Source organism: Pongo pygmaeus, chromosome 4, assembly GCF_028885625.2.
Source record: "Pongo pygmaeus isolate AG05252 chromosome 4, NHGRI_mPonPyg2-v2.0_pri, whole genome shotgun sequence".
Taxonomy (NCBI): Eukaryota; Metazoa; Chordata; class Mammalia; order Primates; family Hominidae; genus Pongo; species Pongo pygmaeus.
This window is the reverse complement of record NC_072377.2, coordinates 177,317,042-177,330,829: the sequence shown is the minus strand read 5'-3', so window position 1 is coordinate 177,330,829 and position 13,788 is coordinate 177,317,042.

The window sequence follows — 13,788 nt, the reverse complement described above, 5'->3', positions numbered from 1 at the left end:
AGAATCGCTTGAACCCAGGACGCAGAGGTTGCAGTGAGCCAAGATCGTGCCACTTCACACCAGCTTGGGCGACAGAGTGAGACCCTGTCCCAAAAAAAAAAAAAAAAAAAAAAATCTTGAGACGTTTTCATTGCCTAATACAGGAGTTGGCAAACTTTTTCTTAAAGGGTCAGATAGTAAATATTTGGGGCTTTGCAAACCAAGGGGCAAAACCAGAATGTTACACAAGTATTTACATAACTATTCAAAATACAACCGTCTGAAAATGTACAAACCGTGTGAAAAGAAACATGCGGCTGGATGCGTTAGGCCCAAGGACTGTAGAGCTTGACAACCCCGGCCTAGTATATATTTATCTTCTATTTTATTATTTTTCTCAAAATGGACATCTTTCCAAAGTGTGTTTACGGAACACCCTCCCTCAACATGATCATGAAAAGCTGTTCTGTGGCTGAATCCACTTGACAAACACTTGTCTGAATATCCTCCAAATCTCCCTCCTTGGAGGGCCACACACCAGCACTTTAAAGACTCCGAAGCCTTCAATTAACAAGCTGTTTAACCTAGTTCAATCCAATTATTTCCAAAATATCTTTGACAACAGAATCCTCTTTTACATGTAACGTTTATGAACATCCCACAGAACATACTTTGGCATGTATGCTGCTGTAGATCCTAAATTTTAAGCATTATTCAGAACTTCACTATATTAAATTTAGTTTATTCCTTACAGTGAATAAATATGAGGAATCTGGGTTGGGTGGTGCATGTTAGTTACTATCCTCAGCAGAGTAACCAGGCTGCTATGGTTCAAATGTGTCCCCTCCTAAATTCAGATGTTGCCAATGTGACATTGGCCTTTAAGTATTAAGAGGCAGGGCCGCCAGCTGGGTGCAGTGGCTCACGCCTGTAATCTCAACACTTCGGGAGGCCGAGGTGGGCGGATCACCTGAGGTTGGGAGTTCGAGACCAGCCTGACCAACATGGAGAAACCCTGTCTCTACTAAAAATACAAAATTAGCCAGGCGTGGTGGCGCATGCCTGTAATCCCAGCTACTAGGGAGGCTGAGGCAGGAGAATCGCTTGAACCCGGGAGGCGGAGGTTGCGGTGAGCGGAGATCGCGTCATTGCACTTGTACTCCAGCCTGGGTAACAAGAGCGAAACGCCGTCTCAAAAAAAAAAGAAAAAAGAGGCAGGGCCTTTAAGCGGTGATCAGGCCAGGAGGGCCCCTCCCTCAAGAATGGAATTAGTTGCCCTCATAAAGGGGCTTGACAGAGGAAGTGTGTTCCAGCTGCTCTTCTGCCCTGCCAGGACACAGCGATCATCCCCCACTTGCCCTTCCATCTTTCACCACGTGAGGACCCCGCGAGAAGGCCATCACCACATGCCAAGGCCTTGATCATGGTCTTCCTAGACCCTAGAACTGTGAGAAGTAAATCCCTGTTCTTTATAAATTACTCAGTCTGCAGTATTCTGTTATAGACAAACAGACGAAGTCCCAGGCCACGTTAGTCTTTCGTTTGGCAAGAACTGAAGATTTGCTGATTTTTCTCCCTGCATTCATCTAGGATCATAAGAATGTTCACTTGGAGAGCCCTGTGGAAGTCCCTCTTAGAAGAATCAAGATGCGGACAGCGCTTGGGAAGCACATGGGGGCTTCCATGGAGATCTGAGAATCACGTCATGTCCTTGCTGCTGTGAACATGAATTTGCTAAACTGCTTTTACTGTATTTTTTTGTCGTGGTAAAATATGCGTCATACAAAACTTACCATTTCAGTCATTTTTAGTATATACTTCAGTAGTGTTACACACACATTGTTGGACAACTACCACCACCATCCATCTTCAGAATTTTTTCATCTTCCCAAAATGAAACTCTGTGCCCATTAAACACTAACCCCACAATTCTCCTCTCCTCTCCCCCCAGCTCCCTGGCAATCGTCATTTTACTTTCTTTCTTTCTTTTTTCTTTTTTCTTTTTTGAGATGGAGTTTCACTCGTTGCTCAGGCTGGAATGCAGTGGTATGATCTCGGCTCACTGCAACCTCTGCCTCCCAGGTTCAAGCGATTCTCCTGCCTCAGTCTCCCAAGTAGCTGGAATTACAGGCATGCGCCCCCACACCCGAGTAATTTTGTATTTTTAGTAGAGATGAGTTTTCACCATGTTGACCAGGCTGGTCTCGAACTCCTGACTTCAGATGATTCACCCGCCTCAGCTTCCCAAAATGCTGGGATTACAGGCGTGAGCCACCATGCCCAGCCCATTTTATTTTCTGGCTCTATAAGTTTGACTACTCTAGGTACCTCATATAAGTGTCTGTCGTTTTGTGACTGGCTTATTTCCCTTAGCATAATGTCCTCAAGGTCCATCCATTTTGTAGCATGAGTCAGAATTTCCTTTCATTTTAAGGCTCAGTAATATTCCATTGTCTCTTCAGACCACTGTGTGAAGCCATTCTTGCATTGCTTCATAAAGGAATATGTGAAACTAGGTAATTTATAAAGAAAAGAGGTTTAATTGGCTCACAGTTCTGCAGGCTGTACAGGAAACATAGTGCCAGGTATCCGCTCAGCTTCTGCGGAGGCCTCAGGAAGCTTGCAATCATGGCGAAGGGCAAAGGGGGAGGAGGTGTCTCACATAGCGAAAGCAGGAGCAAGACAGAGAGTGGGTGGGAGGTGCCGCACAGTTTTAAGCAACTAGATCTCATGAGAACTCATTCACTCAACGACAGCACCAAGACATGAGGGATCCTTCCCTTTCTTGCACGTGTCTCTCTTGCCCTTCTGCTTCTGCCACAGGATGATACAGCAAGAAGGCCCTGGCCAGATTCAAGCCCCTTTACCTTGGACTTTCGAGCCTCCACAAGTGTGAGAAATAAATCCCTATTCTTCATCAATTACCCAGCCTGTGGTATTCTGTTATAGCAACACAAAATGGACCAAGACAACAGTTTTTCAAATTTGAGTCTGTACCCACCCATCTTAAAGATAACAAAATTCTTATAGACTCCCAGTGTTTAGACTTAAATGATTTTAACATTAATGTATATTATATACATAAGCCAGACATAAACATGTTGCCTTGTAGCTACTATGCAAGTAAAAGATGAATACTGGGCCAGGCACAGTGGCTCACGCCTGTAGTCCCAGCACTTTGGGAGGCTGAGGTGGGTGGATCGCCTGAGGTCAGAGTTCGAAACCAGCCTGGCCAAAATGATGAAACCCCTTCTCTACTAAAACTACAAAAATTAGCCAGGTGTGATGGCGCATGCCTGTATCCCCAGCTACTTTGGAAACTGAGGCAGGAGAATCCCTTAAATCTGGAAGGCGGAGGTTGCAATGAGCCGAGATGGTGCCACTGCATGCCAGCCTGGGAGACAGAGTGAGACTCTGTCTAAAAAAAAAAAAAAAAAATACTTTTACAGGTTAAACACAAAACCAACAGAGTTTACCTTAACATTAACAGGAGACTTGATGGCGCTTTTTATTTTTAATTCATATATATATACACACACACACACACATATACATATACATACATATACTGATTTTTTTCAGCTTTGCTGAAATTGTATCTCCACTCACTGACAGGATGGAGGCAACCGCATTGGAGTAGGTTTTTTGGAATCAATCTGCCTATATATTCTGAGTATTGTAATGACTCATTTTTCTCTAATGGAAATACTGGAAAAACCTTTGTTAAAGCAGCACATCGTGGTGCATTCAACACTCATTTGGCACAAATATATCACTAATGTATGAAGTTGGACTTGATTCTTTTCTCCTTAGCTCATGAAATTTGAAGTCCTACCCTGAGACCCTAATTCACTTGCCAGCAGCACTCAGTTGTTGGGGCCAACGTTCAGATTCTCCAGAATATACCTATCCATCTTTTACTTATTTTGTTTTTATAAATGTATGAGGTACAAGTGTAATTTTATTACATGGATACATTGCATAGTGTTGAATTCAGGGCTTTTACCAATCTATCTTTTTTTAAATGTCATTGAAATGGAAACTCAGAATTTAAACATTCTCATAGAGAAGGATTTTTTCCATTTTTTAAAAAATTTATTCTCAAAGGGAGGTTTTATATCCAACTTAAGAAACACTATGGGGCCAGGCGTGATGGTGCATGCCTGTAATCAATGGGCACTGAGGCGGGAGGATTGCTTGGGCCCGGGAGTTCCAGGCTGCAGTGAGCTATGATCATGTCACTGCACTTCAGCCTGGGTGACAGAGCGAAGTTCCATCTCTAAAAAACAGAGAGAGAGAGGGAGAGAGGAAGAAAGGAAGGGTAGGAGGGAGGGAAAGAAGAGAGAAAGAAAAGGAAGGAAGGAAGGAGGGAAAGAAGGAAGGAAGAAGGAAAGAAAAGAAAAGAGAAAAGAAAAGAAAGGAAGGAAGGAAGAGAAAGAGAAACAGAGAAAGAGAAAGAAAGAAGAAGGAGGAGGAGGGGAAGGAAGGAAGGAAAGGAGGGAGAGAGGGAGAGAGGGAGGGAGGGAGGGAGGAAGGAAGGAGAGAGATAGGGAGGGAGGCAGGGAAATAAAAGAGAGAGAAACTCTGTTGTCCTATTTAATCCTAAACTTTCCTTTAACTGTGCCAGATTCTGGGATGAATAGGCAGGTGCTCTCTGGTTGAAAAATCTGTTTGCCACCAGCCTCCCCACTTCCTGTAGGAGCCTGTCCATGCATGGAGTGTGTCCAGAGCTTTGTGTGTATTCTGGAAGTCATTCAGAAACTGCTGGGATCACCCAGGGACTCACTTTCACACCGGGCTGGCTCCCAGGAGCACACAGCAGCAGTGTGTTAAGAGATACCTAAAGCTGCTCGTGGAAAACTTCATTTTTACCCAAAAATTGGCAATAGGAAAAAAAAATTGGGGAATAGAGATTTAAGCAATTTAACCAGTAAGTTATTTTCGATATTTTCATATTAAAACAAACAAGAGTATATTATGCAGTAGAATTCAAACCTCACCTGAATTTTTAAGATAAAACTGCAGACTTGAAAGAAATGTTGGCTGCAGCGGGCTGCATCAGGCCAGGCCCCAGGGCCCAGGCCCCTGAGGGAACTTGAGTAAGTCAAGTTTGAGAAACTAAGTGATTAAGTCCTGCCACTGGCAAGTAGGGCAAACACAATTAGGAGACTTTCTCTTTCCAGGTGTACTCTACTCTGTGGGTTTATTATCAGTCTAAACCAGATGCCCTGTGGGGAATCAGCTGTAGAGATTCTCAGGAAGAGAGAAACTCTCAAATCCACTCTTTGCTAGTGCTGTAAGTAAAGGAAGAAAGGGTTTGTTTGTCACTACATATTACTTATGAGTGGGAACTGAACAATGAGAACACCTGGATGGACACAGGGAAGGGAACAACACACCCTGGGGCCTATAGTGGGGCGAGGGGAGGGAGAGCATCAGGATAACTAGCTAATGCATGCGGGGCTTAATACCTAGGTGATGAGTTGACAGGTGCAGCAAACTACCATGACACATGTTAACCTATGTAACAAACCTGCACGTCCTGCACGGGTATTCCGGAACTTAAAATAAAAGGGTTTGGGCCGGGCGTGGTGGCTCATGCCTGTAATACCAGCACTTTGGGAGGCCGAGGTGGGCGGATCACGAGGTCAGGAGATCAAGAACATGCTGGCTAACGCGGTGAAACCCCATCTCTACTAAAAATACAAAAACAAAATTAGCCAGGCGTGGTGGCGGGTGCCTGTAGTCTCAGCTACTCGGGAGGCTGAGGCAGGAGAATGGCGTGAACCCAAGGCGGAGCTAGCAGTGAGCTGAGATCGCGCCACTGCACTCCAGCCTGGGCGACAGAGCAAGACTCTGTCTCAAAAAATAAATAAATAAAATAAAAATGTTTGTTTGTAAAAGCAAATACTGGCTTGAGCCCAAGAGTTTGACACTGTGCAACATGGTGAAATTCCATCTCTACAAAAGATACAAAAATTAGCTGGGCCTGGTGGTGCATACTTGTAGTCCCAGCTACTTGGGAAGCTGGGGAGGATCATTTGAGCCCAGGAGGCCGAAGTTGGAGTGAGCTGAGATCGTGCCACTGCACTCCAGTGTGGGCAACAGAGGGACGTTCTGCCTCAAAATAAATAGGCCAGGCACAGTGGCTCACACCTGTAATCCCAGCACTTAGGAAGGGTGAGGCAGGTGGATCACTTGAGGCCAGGAGTTCCAGGCTGCAGTGAGCTATGGAGTTTGAGACCAGCCTGGCCAACATGGTGAAACCCCATCTCTACTAAAAATACAAAATTAGCCAGGTATGGTGGCACGCACCTGTAATCCCAGCTACTCGGGAGGCTGAGGCAGGAGAATCACTTGAACCTGGGAGGCGGAGGTTGCAGTGATCCGAGATCACACCATTGCACTCCAGCCTGGGCAAAAAGAGTGAAATTCTATCTCAAACAAACAAACAAACAAACAGAATGAGGAAACCGAGTCTAGAGCCTGTCTGGACAACCCTGAAACCTCCATCTTCATGAACAAGAGCACAAGAACAACTAAACTATTTCTGGAACCCACTCTGGGCCAGGCTGGTTTCTGGCAAGTTGAAGAAATGAATAAGAGAAGTCCACAGTCTAGCCAGGAAGACGCCTACTAATAGCCACGGGGGACTCTGGGGAGAGTTATGAGAACATCGGCACAAAATGTCCAAGGAGTACAGAGCAAAAAGGAAAATCTGGCTGGGTGTGAAGGTTGTGAAAAGCTGCCTGAAAGGCCAAAACTATGGGACCCAGTAGATGAGGACACTGTTTCCCAAACAGGAGCTGGTTGAGCAGCACCATCGCAAATATTGCTGTATCCACAGCCCACCTTTACCAGCATTTACTTCATATTTCCTGTTAAATAGATTAACTCAAAAGGTAAATATGTTTCTTTAAAAGCAAGCTTTATATCTGTGAAAATAATTGGAAAACTTTTATAGTGTTCCATAATTAGAAGGTAACTGTAAAAGTAAGTAAAATGAAAGTGAAATGGTATCATTGAGTTCCAGCTAAGTATGGCTGCCTATTTAAAAAGTTCTGACTCTGAGGCCTGTTCTCTCTAGAGACATTAGCATGTTTTAAGGAGATGTTAAAGACGAGCTAACACTAGATTAAGACTTTATACTTTTTTGTTTTAATAAAACAAAATAATGGCAAGACTACTGTAAATGGTAATAACTTGCACACTGTAACCCAGTGTCATTTCACCTTTCCCACATTTAAAATCACCCAAATCACCTTTCCCACACTTTAAAATCACTGGATTAATTTTAATACTTTTGTTAGGTCTAGAGGACCCAGGACAATTTAACCAGAACACAGACATGATGGGAAATGTGAATAAGTGGACGTGGTACTTAGAAGCTGGCAGCCAGGGAGAATTAAGTACATTTTCATAATTGCGAAGTGAAATCTAAACAGAACCACCCCATTTGATCACCCTTTTCTGGATTTAATAATGCTCAATGAAGTCTATGGCAGAAATAATTTTTTATTTCAACTGAAATTCTTTTATCTTCTTTTCATAACACTACTGAATTACAGTAAGATGTTTTTGAACCTTTTGTGTGGAAGGGAAACAAAAGGGAGAATTCCACATAGAGACTGTTGCTATAGGCCGGGCATGGTGGCTCATGCCTGTAATCCTAGCACTTTGCGAGGCCGGGGTGGGCAGATCACGAGGTCAGGAGCTCGAGAGCAGCCTGGCTAACATGGCGATACCTCATCTCTACTAAAAAAATACAAAACTTAGCCAGGCGTGGTGGCGGACACCTGTAATCCCAGCTACTCGAGAGGCTGAGGCAGGAGAATCGCTTGAACCAGGAGGCTGAGGTTGCGGTGAGCCACTGCACTCTAGCCTGTGCAACAGAGCAAGACTCTGTCTCAAAAAAAAATTTGTTTTAATTTAAATTTTTTTTAAAAAGAGACTGTTACTGTAAAACTTACACACTGCCCTGTAATCCTGTGTATATGTGTCTGTCTACTCCACCAGGCTGGAACCCTCCAGGCAGATATCTCATGTTACTTTTCTGTCTCTGGAGTACCTGGTAGAAGACTTAACACATTATAGTGCTTGGTATTTGCTGCATGAATGAGTCCACCCAGTAGGGTAGTAGGAGGGGAAGAAAAAAATATCAAATACCCTAGTACACTTCTTTTTTTTTTTTTTTTTTTTAACAGCTGGAATTTTGATCTTATCTCCCAGGCTGGAGTGAAGTGGCATGATCTCAGCTCACTGCAACCTCCGCCTCCTGGGTTCAAGCAATTCTCTTGCCTCAGTCTCTCTAACAGCTGGGACTACAGGCACCCGCCACCATGCCCAGCTAATTTTTGTATTTTTAGTAGAGACAGGGTTTCACCACGTTGGCCAGGCTGGTCTCAAACTCCTGACCTTAGGTGATCTGCCCGCCTTGGCCTCACAAAGTGCTGGGATTACGGGTGTGAGCCACCACGCCCAGTCCCTAGTACACTTCTGATTTATGTTTTCTAAATGTGAGACAATGTAATATGGTAACCAATTTGAGTTTCGGCAGATCTAAATTTTTGCCCTTAACGTGAAGACATAGTAGCACCTGCCTCATGCGGTAGTATAAGGATTACATGAGTTAATGGATGTAAAGCAGCTAGAAAGTGCTAGCACACAGTAAACTTCAGTTGATAGTAGCCTATCATTATCACTGTTATTGATATAATTTTAATAAAATTCGTTTGTATATAATTAGCTTTTGCTTACATATATTAATTACATATGTCTGCATACATATACACAGACACACACATGAATTATCAAATGCTTATATGTGGTGGACGTTTGTGATTTTAGCCACCCCTAATCTATTTTCCTTTCTTCAGGTAGTATTGCCCTCATTTTCCTTTGAGGAACCTCTTTTCCCTCTACTCTCAATCCATGTGATTTAGATGGGGCTAGCCTCACTCCTTGGTCCGACAATGGGCATGTGAACCGGACCTAACCAACCAGCACAGCCCAGTCTCCTGGCTACAACACGTGGCTCAGTCATGGACAGATGACCCAAGCCAAGCCAATGAGACTTGATCCTTGGACGTTTGCTGGAGATTCTGAGGAAGAGGAGCTCTTTTTGTTGTTGTTGTTGTGTTTTGTTTTGTTTTTTGAGACGGAGTTTCGCTCTTGTTGCCCAGGCTGGAGTGCAATGCGCAATCTCGGCTCACTGCAACCTCTGCCTCCTGGGTTCACCTGATTCTTCTGCCTCAGCCTCCCAAGTAGCTGGGATTACAGGCACAAGACATCACGCCCGGTTAACTTTGTATATTTTTAGTAGAGATGGGGTTTCACCATGTTAGCCAGACTGGTCTCGAGCTACCGACCTCAGGTGATCCACACCCCCTCCACCTCCCAAAGTGCTGGGATTACAGCTGTGAGCCACCGCACCCGACCTTGGGGAGCTCTTTTCTACTGTACCTGCCAAGCTGGCTGAATTTAGCCTACAGATGCTAGTAACCACATTGGTCATCTCAAGCACAGAGCTTGCAGGAGAACAAAGCCTAATACAAAGGAAAGCAGAACAAATATAGAGTGTAGGTGACACTGTTTGAAACTCTGCATCCAGCTGTGCCTGAAGGTGAATCAATGAACCAGCGATTTTCTTCTCTTAAGTGACTGGGTTAAGTTTCTGTCACTGGCCACAAGAGAGTCCTAATAAACATATGGATTCAGGGAGCATGTTTATTTTATTTTATTTTATTTTTTTTTTTTTTTGAGACGGAGTCTCACTCTGTCACCCAGGCTGGAGTGCAGTGGCGCAATCTCGGCTCACTGCAAACGCCGCCTCCTGGGTTCATGCCATTCTCCTGCCTCAGCCTCCCTAGTAGCTGGGACTACAGGCGCCTGCCACCACGCCCGGCTTTTTTTTTGTATTTTTAGTATAGACGGGGTTTCACCATGTTATCCGGGATGGTCTCGATCTCCCGACCTCGTGGTCCACCCGCCTCAGCCTCCCAAAGAGCTGAGATTACAGGCGTGAGCCACCGTGCCCGGCCCAGTTTTTTTTTTTTTTATTTAAACCAGGCTGTTGCCGGGCACAGTGGCTCATGCCTATAATCCCAACTCTTTGGGAGGCCAAGGTGGGCGGATCACCTGAGGTTGGGAGTTTGAGACCAGCCTGACCAACACGGAGAAACCCCATCTCTACTAAAAATACTAAATTAGCCAGGCATGGTGGCGCATGCCTGTAATCCCAGCTGCTCAGGAGGCTGAGGCTGGAGAATCGCGTGAACCCAGGAGGCGGAGGTTGCGGTGAGCTGAGATGGCGCCATTGCACTCCAGCCTGGGCAGCAAAAGCAAAACCCCATCTCAAACAAACAAACAAACAAACAAACAAAAATATATTATATATATATAAAATAAAGTCAGGCTGTTAAAGGAAAAACTTGAGCAGAATTAAATTTAAGAGAGTTTGATTGAGCAAAAAACAATTCACCAATCGGGCAGCCCCAGAATCACAGTAGATTCAGAGAGACTCCAGGGATGCCTCATGGTCAGAACAAATTTATAGACAAAAAAAGGGAAGCGACATACAGAAATCAGAAGTGAGGTACAGAAATAGCCGGATTGGTTACAGGTTGGCGTTTGCCTTATTTGAACACAGTTTGAACACTCAGCAGTGTATGAGGGGTTGAAGGATGGCCGCTGGGATTGGCCAGAACTCAGCTATTGTTACAGGCGCATACTCCTAAGTTAGGTTTTCAATCTTCTCTACCTACTAAGTTAGCTTGCAGTTTGTCCACAAGGACTCAAATAAAGACGTACAGAATCCTTCTCAGGCCATATTTAGTTTGGTTTCACAAGGCCTATTTAGACATTACAAATTTCACCAAGTCCATTGAACAATTGGGTATTAAGGGCATTGTGAGGGTGTGCAGGGGACCATAAAGATGAGTAAGACTGTCCCTGCCCTCAAGGTTCACCTCTAGAAGGGAATATAGACAAAGCAACTCCACTTTACAGTCATGCTGTTACCGGAAAGGGGTCTCGGTCCCCAAGAGAGGGTTCTTGGATCTCACGCAAGAAAGAATTCAGGGCAGGTCCATAGAGTAGAGTGAAGGTAAGTTTATTAGGAAAGTAAAGGAATAAAAGAATGGCCACTCTATAGACAGAGCAGCCCCAAGGGCTGCTGTTTGCCCATTTTTATGGCTATTCCCTGATGATATGCTAAACAAGGAGTGGATTAGTCATGCCTCCCATTTTTAGACCATATAGGGTAACTCCCTGACATTGCCATGGCATTTGTAAACTGTCATGATGCTGACGGGAGTGTAGTAGTGAGGATGACCAGAGATCACTCTCGTGGCCCTCTTGGGTTTGGTGGGTTTTTGCCGGCTCCTTCACTGCAACCTGTTTTATCAGCAAGGTCTTTATGACGCGTATTTCGTGCTGACCTCCTGTCTCATCCTCTGACTCAGGATGCCTTAACAGTCTGGTAATGAAGCCCAGTAGGTCTTAGCCTCACTTTACTCAGCCCCTATTCAAGACGGAGTTGTTCTGGTTCACACACCTCTGACAATATCACGATCCGTGTTGCACTTGAGAGATTATGAGCACAGGAGAAGAACAAAGACAGGGAAGATCAATTCTGACCCAGGGTTGTCTGGGAGAGAAGGGAGTGTGGATGCTTTAACTGTACAATAATTTGCAGACATTTAACAGTGCTCTCTTGCCTGGATTCTGGAAGTCATTCTGAGAATGCCTGTTTTCATTAGATTTTAATCACCCACAGGTCATATATTCCTTTAACGAATGCCTGATGACACCATGCAGAATGAAGTGTGCTTTACTGCCTGCTTGGAATGTGTGCAGGCCTGCCTCATGGACCACTAGAAGTTTCCTTCCAAAAGCAGTCCAGGTATGGTGAGAGGGAGGAATGGGGGGAACAGAAGCCCTATCCCTTACATACCTGTACAGGGAGTGTACAACTCAGTTTGGGCCCTGGCCTCCTGTTGTCAGAGGGCGTGTAATTTCAGCTGGGTGGGGCTATGAGGTAAAGTTTTCATGTCTGCCACTGCTTGCTTTTTTTTTTTCTTTTTTTTTTCTTTTTTTTTTTTTTTGGAGACAAAGTCTCACTCTATCACCCAGGCTGGAGTACAGTGACGCGATCTCGGCTCACTGCAAGCTCCACCTCCCAGGTTCATGCCACTGCTTGCTTTTGAAAGGTCTACCCACCTATAGCTCTGATGCATGAAACGCTTCATATAGCTTTGCTGCTTACAGCCCTTCAGTTACTCCTCACTTGCCGGCGATCAAGCCTAAGCCTTTTTTTTTTTTTTTTTTTTTTTTTGAGATAGCGTCTCACTTTGTCGCCCAGGCTGGAGTGCAGAAGCGCGATCTTGGTTCACCGCAATCTCTGCCTCCTGGGGTTCAAGCGATTCTCTCGTCTAAGCCTTCCAAGTAAAAGGGATTACAGGCACCTGCTACCACACCCAGGTAATTTTTGTATTTTTAGTAGAGACAAGGTTTCACCATGTTGGACAGGCTGGTCTCAAACTCCTGACCTCAAGTGATTCGCCTGCCTCGGCCTTCAGTGCTGGGATTACAGGAGTAAGCCAACTCGCCCAGCCCTAAGTCTTTTAACATAGCACACAAGGATGCTTCCTTATGAGTTAACACTGGGTACTTGGGAGACAAAGGTAAATAAAACCTTTCCTACCCTCAAGTGAGAGAAACTCAACTGAGTCTTACAGGAAATAAAATTTAAAACTACTGACTTACAAAACTGAAAATTCCATGGGGTAGATTCCAGCATTGCTGGATTTGGCTCAGATTATTTCTCAGGGCTTAGATTCTTCCTCTTTCTCAGCTGTATTTTCCTCTATGTTAGTGTCCCGCTTGGGTAGGCTCTCGCCAATTGGAGAGCAGCCCCAGTTTTTTCCCTTATAGGGACTCCAAGCAGCTGCAAGTTTACTTCCTCCAAAATTCATGGGCAGAAGAAAAGACTCTTCTGAACAATTGGTTGGCAGGGCATGGTGGCTCATACCTGTAATCCCAGCACTTTGGAGGACGAGGCAGGTGGATCGCTTAAGGTCAGGAGTTTAAGGCCAGCCTGGCCAACATGGCAAAACCCTGTCTCTACTAAAAATACAAAAATTAGCTGGGTGTGGTGGCAGGTGCCTGTAATCCCAACTACTCAGGAGGCTGAGGCAGGAGAATTGCTTGGACCCAAGAAACAGAGGTTGGAGTGAACCAAGATCGTGCCACTGCACTCCAGTCTAGGCAACAGAGTGAGACTCCGTCTCAAAAAAAAAAAAACACACACATTAACAATTTATTGGTTATCTGGGGAGTTGTTTCAGGAGTTTATTGTTTGTTTTTTAAAGTCCTGGATCTGCCTCTTCTTAGCTTAATTGAATCACATGACCATCCTAGAGCAATCCTGGGTTTGGAATGCATTGATTGGCTTGAGTCTGAGACTTGGGACCACCCTGGAGTGGGGATGAAGTGGGCTCCACCAGAATCAGATGGACTAAGAGTCATAGATGGGAGGAACTGGCTCTTCAAAGGGAATTCTGGGCATCACTACTGGAGGAAGAATGAACGAATACTGGGCGGGCACAAACTACACAGATTAAAATCTAACCTTTATTCCACCGTGGCAATAAGTCCATTGTCTGGTCATAATACAGAGTGTTCTGTATGGAGTCCAAAAAACTGTGTTGAAGAGCAAGACTTTGTAGAGTCTCTTCAATATTTTTCAAAGGGCACAATACTCTAATTTCTAGGATTCCTTCCAGTTATCCAGAGAAAAGTTTATCTTCT